The sequence below is a fragment of the Poeciliopsis prolifica genome, unplaced genomic scaffold (genome assembly GCF_027474105.1).
Source record: "Poeciliopsis prolifica strain line A6 unplaced genomic scaffold, Auburn_PproV2 SCAFFOLD001, whole genome shotgun sequence".
Classification (NCBI taxonomy): domain Eukaryota; kingdom Metazoa; phylum Chordata; class Actinopteri; order Cyprinodontiformes; family Poeciliidae; genus Poeciliopsis; species Poeciliopsis prolifica.
Window position 1 is genome coordinate 17,233,292 of NW_026562376.1, and position 6,000 is coordinate 17,239,291.

Sequence of the window (6,000 nt, forward strand, 5' to 3'; positions counted from 1 at the left end):
AATAAGCTAATTCGAGGTAAGATTTGTAAAGTATTGCCTGCATTATAACGTGAAGAAAGTTTATGTATATCTTGTTTCTTTCTCTTTTCCCACTGCTGAGCCACAAAAAAAACATTTTAATTAGAAAACACCTTGAAGTACAGCTACCAAAATATGGCTTTTCCAACTTAATAGTAAATCTATATTTATTCCTGGAGTGCTTTGAAGGACTGACGTGGCCTCAAGGGCAGAAACCAGCGTGATGCTCAAAGACTTCAAACACCAGTGTCAGCAAGCCAACACTGTAAAAACCGCATGTCAACACCACTTAATACAAACACACTAAAGACGCATGCGGCCCCATGTGACTGTGAGCAGCTGAAACGAACAAATCAGCAATCAGCTAACAATCGTAGAGGCCAAAAGCCAACAGAGTTTGTAAAGAAGTGCACAGAGAGACCATGAACTGATTCTGTTGCATCTCAGACATCAACAAAGATGATGGGACAAGCTGGGACACATGCCTTTTAAGGCAATCAAAATAAGCAAACAAAAGCATAAATGTTATCGGGACATTTAAGTAGTAAGGCATAAGAATGGTGATTATGGTAACTTTACTATATGTAACAAATAGGGGCACCAATTTATTGGCCGGCTGATTTAGCAGTGCAGATTTTCGGTAATCTGAATTAGTTTGTGTTTAATTTAATTCCAATAAAAACGTGTTTCTCCTGTCTGATACTATCTTAGTCTTATAAACACCTCTGTATTTAAAATATTTTTAGCAGGTACGGTATTCTAGTAAAAGGATCAGTGCATACCTCTACAGCTTTTCATTTTAAACGGATCAGATATTCAGATGAAGGAACTGGTCTTCTTGTGGTTTCGTCATATATATAAATTGTTTTGCTAAGCGTAACTCCTAAGCTTCCACTTCAGTCCCATCACTCAAATAATGTTATCCAATATATTTAACACTAATACAACCTGCTATAGTTTTCTGTTTGCAAACATGACTGTAGCAGTTTTGGATGCATAGCACCGACAGACTTAGCCATCTATTGGTGCTGCGGTAGGAAAATCTGACGAGGTCGCACTGATAGTCAGAACACTGGCTGCAAAGAAAGGATTTCCACTGAGTGAAATAACACAAGCAGCCAGTGAAGTGGCTCACTTCAGAGGCCAGTGTCCTAGCTACAGCAGACTAGAGTTACAGAAATTCACAAGCTGCTAACAAACTGAACAAGAACAGCGACAGATTACATTACGAGGTAAAGTTACGGTCACAGAAAGCACAGGACGTGTGCGTTTGTCTTTGAAAGTGCTTCAGGTGAAGAAGCTAAATAGATCAACTTCAGTTTTTATAAGGTTGAACTCCAGTGGTGGTTTAGGACCAAATTGACCACAAGGGCTGAAGCATTGTTTTTTCATGGAGGCACAGAAAAAAAATTAAATAAAAAAAGGTTATTATTCCATAATTTAATATATTCAGTGAGCAGATCCAAAGAGCTAAAGGAGCAGTACCTTCATTTTTAAACTATTGAAATAAAAAAAATAAAATTGGTATGAGAAACTAATCAACTACAATTTCTTTGCCAGCACATAATATAACAATAAGCTGATTTAGTTCCATCTCTTCAGTACAAAGCCCAAGATTAGTTCTATTGGGGATCATGGCCCTTTTGGACCCTGTCTGGAACCATACTGGACTCCATCTGTTTAGATATGATTATCAATTAAAATGTCCAATATGACTTTTAATTTTGGTTTCAATTTAAAGTTACATTAATTATTATATTAGGTTTCTTTGAGTAATTGTAGATGAAGGTTATACTTCAGGTTGAATGAGGACCTCACACAAGTGGAAGAACAAAAGCAAAGATGCAAACGTTTTTCATGAAAGGAAACTCAAAACAGAATTAGTCAGTAGTCACAAAAACAGTGAAAGTTCAATTTTGACTAATCTATGAGATGTGAGCAGCTGTTAAGTCATTATCATCTCAATTGTCTGGAAAATTTTAAAACACATTGCACAAGAATAAGAAGTAGTCTCATTATAAATGCAACATGAAAACAATTTACCTAATGAAACCATATAAAACTTGACTGCCTTCCCTTAGATCAGCGCCCCACTGGATTTGTTGGTGAATTATGCTTTAACACAACGGTGGAAAATAAGTGGGGAAAGTGGGGTTTTTTTCTATACCAACCAATTTCAATGGGAGTTGGAAATTGCATTTCTTCTTCTCTCTTCGTTGTCAAATCAGAGGTCAGCTCCTGCAATATTTAGCACCGTTGCTGAAGCTAAACAAATTTCCAATACTGAAACGTTTTTTTCTAGACCTTTCACTTCCACTGCATCTACATGACAAAAATGGAAAGTTCAGAGAGAATTATATACCGAACATGGCCATGGTTAGGATTTAGTACTTTTTGGTGTTGCTCTAGACCGTCAGGGTTCATGCCAAGCTTTTAAGATTGATTGAATTTTCTCTGCTCTATATTTTAACCATTTCTGTTGATTTTAAAAGTAGAATATTTAAAAAGTTTGCAAGAACAACAACACAGTTGACCTGGACCTGACAACAGTTGGTTGACAGCTGGCTTAAACTTGATCTTGGCTTTTACACTCCAAGATCAATTTTTGATTTTGTTTGAGGCCTGGTCTTCCGGTAATTTTCGTTTTTTATGAAGATAATAGCAAATAAAATTTTTAAAAAAAATGTGCTGATGGTTCTTTAATAGAGGCAGAAGTTTTTGGATCAAACATTAAATAAAGGAATTTATTGCTCATCTGCATTTCTGCACCAAAGTGCAGCCCTCTAACCCTAGTTTATAAAGCTCAAAAAGTGCTTAAAAATACATGTTGCTCATTAACATAATATTAAATTAAAAATGGTGTTTAAAAAAAAAAAAGTCTGATTCTTTAGATTTTGGTCCAACACAAAGGAAAATTGCCTGATTCTGATCTCAAGTTGATTAATTGACACCCCGCTACCTTTCACTTTCATCTCTCAAAGAACTGTCAGTAATAATTTGAATAACTTCAGATGCATTGCTTTAAATATTTTAGCAACATCTTTATGCATTAGCCGAATAATTAAAGATTCTAAAATTCTTGATCATTTCCAAAAACACAAACCTTTCTTACATTACCCAACATAACATATAACTGAACACCTCTTCTAACTTCATCTCTGTCACTAATAATCCTGCATTTGTCTCTCCCCCTCATTTCCCGAATCATGCATCATCCGTGTTTTCCACTCTCCTGAGCTCTCCATGACACTCATTCGCTTTAATCGTTTTCATGCCTCTCCGCGTCCTCACCTCCTTCCTCCTCCACCTTTCAGCTGGTTGGTTTGAGATTGTTTCTGACAACTCCAACCGTGAGATTTGTCTACAGAGATGCTCACACACCAATTTTTAGGGCATAAATTTGTGCATGATGGGTGTTCTAAAGCTCCTGAAATGTGCATGCACCCAAAGTAGACGAGAAAACTGCAACTTTTGGATGTGTCCTTTGTCCTTTACACTTGAAATGAATGGCTAAACTGTCTCACTAGCATGCAGTCAAACTCTCCAGAGCTCTGCTAATAAGCGTCTTCAGTTAAGTCTTTAACAAAATATTTCTATTGTAAACCAGCAAAGGCAAGCTATCTTTGAGATTTCTCTGCCAGTTCATAAATCATGAGTGAAGAAGATGATATCCTGTACAGTTGTGAGTTTACAAAGAAAAAAGGCTGACAGTGAGGAATGGCAACAGGTGTCCCGCGCCGACGGCATCATAATTTCTCCCTTTTTTAAAACGATGGATGGAAACAGTTTTCAGACAATGGAATAGGAAATGGAGTCTAAAAAATCCATTTTACCATACTGAAAAAGACTATAACTTAATTTCCAGGCTTCTAGGAACCCTGCAGCATAGTGCTGCTTCTCCCTGCCGCTGTTTTCTAATTTTTTTTTCTTCGCCTGACAGCAAACCAAACAGACCCTCTAACAAACTAAACTTATTTAATTTTTTGTGTTCTCAACTTTTCCTTTATGGGCTAAGAAAAGAAAGGATTATGTTTTGTATTTTAAAACCTGGAATGGTTTTCCTGTACCCTCCCCCCCTTCACTTTGCTCCCTTTCCTTTCTCGTTGACTTAATCTCCCAAACATCTCTCCTCTTATCATCTCCCTCTCTTCTGCTTCATCCCCGCCTGCCATGGAGCAGCAGTGAATTATATCTGCTGAAACCACAGTTGTGGTGTGAGGAGCAACAGCAGCAGTTAAGACGACAAGAACCACCTTACTCTGTACGGTTGCGGAGGAAAACGAAAGCTCTTAGAATTACACAACCCGCTTTGATCACAGGGATGAGTGCCATCATCTGCTGGATCCGTGCACAGTAGGTTTTTGGATGGCACCACCCAAAAACCTACTCTTACAGTCAGTTTGGTTAGTACTTATGTCTGAGTAAACAGCTCGATGACTGTTGCAACAATACTTTTCTTTTATTGTTTTGGACCCCATCTCCCCCATCAATTGCCTCTTCACCCAGGCTCCAGCTTTTATTTCCTCTCATTTCTGAGTGCTAATGCCACCCAAGTGCCAACCAGAGCAGCCTTAATCAATTCACTGTCGTCAGCAGCAATGATGCCTTTCAACTCTCTTTTTAAATGAGATTTGCACCAGAAAGAGGCACCGGCCGGCTGTATTCACAGTGAGGAGGCTCCTTCAGTTCTCTCAAGTTGGCCCTCTCTGATGTATGTGTTCATGCCTGCCTGAGTGTGCGTGTGTATGTGTGTGTTTAGTATCTCCAGAGTTAGATGGAGCATCTGCTGCAGCGGAGGGGAGCCACATATCAGCCTTGATTTTCTGTGATTAGCATATCAGCAGCAACCTATTCCACCCCCACTTTTTCTTTCAACGCATGATGTCAGAAATTGATGATCTGCATTAACACAGCATGGCTGACAGCCCTAAGCTTGCAGAACAAGACTGAGCCAGTGTGGTCTAAAACAAAAACAACTGGGAGACTTTTAACAAAACACAATGTTTGGGTTCCTGGAGCATGTCTAGAAGTAAAATTTGCTGCCAAAACGAAATGAAATGCGTCATGTGACTCTAAAATGTTGCACAACAATTCCTGTCCGGAGAATATCCACAACCAGGCTGCTGCAAATGGTGATCCCTATTTTACAACTGTTGTGAAATATGGAAGCTCCACTGGGCGCCACAAACACACATAAGGTCCCACAACAAAGGCTGAAGTTGTTTTTATAAAAATGCAATAAAAGTAATTATTTGGGGACATAGCATCTCAATTCCCAAAGCGGAACTGTAAACTCTCCTCAGTCTGTTTTTACCATCTCCCAGCACCCCCCAAAAAGTCCAAAGTAAACAGAAACCTCTACAGGAATTACAGTACGTTCTTGGAGTCATATATAACTTACTATATCCGAGTCTGTGCGCTTCTGTCCTCCTTCAAACACGTTCGGTGGAGCCAGGCTCTAAAACAAGGCAAACTCCACGGCTCGGGCACGCATGGCCCTCTCACGCCCAGATGTCACAAGCTGGTCCGACCTGTATGAGCAGTTGACTCTCGCTGCGCCGCTGCGCGAGCTTCCCCCAACTAATGACACCTGCCATGTGATACGCGCGACGCCTTCACTGACTCTTCGGAAATACTGCGCTAAAAACTAGAAGGAAATGGAACATATATTTACAGTATATATAAAACGAAAACAAAACCACTGCGACTGTTTCGACATATGTTTGCAATATTTGAACTCGTTTTTCCCTCTGACATCGTTAAATGGACACAATATTTAGATGGGAAGGAAAATTACTTCTATCATATTGAGTCGATTTAGGATACATTGCTGCCATCTAGTGACGCCATAAAAGAACTGGAGCCACTTGTCCTGTTAAAACGGTGTTTAAAGGCTTTTCATCACTATAGTTTTTACCTTTCTTAAAGCCTGCTGATGTTATTTGTTCAGAAATGTCAGTTTTGTTTTCACTGACAAGGCGG

The 6,000-nt window shown here is 39.2% G+C and overlaps 1 protein-coding gene across 11 annotated transcripts in view; it reads right to left on the reverse strand.

Moving 5' to 3' along the window:
* ppfibp2b (PPFIA binding protein 2b) overlaps positions 1–5,578 on the reverse strand; it is a 58,497-nt gene extending 52,919 nt beyond the window's left edge. For 8 of the 11 annotated variants that reach the window (XM_055032316.1, XM_055032332.1, XM_055032340.1 and 5 more), the window contains exon 1: positions 5,420–5,577. The gene's annotated coding sequence lies outside the window, so the exon portion shown is untranslated. Of the gene's footprint in view, positions 1–5,419 lie in introns of all 11 variants that reach the window. The other 3 variants (XM_055032307.1, XM_055032324.1, XM_055032397.1) reach the window with 2 other exon arrangements.
* Positions 5,579–6,000: the final 422 nt, after the last annotated feature.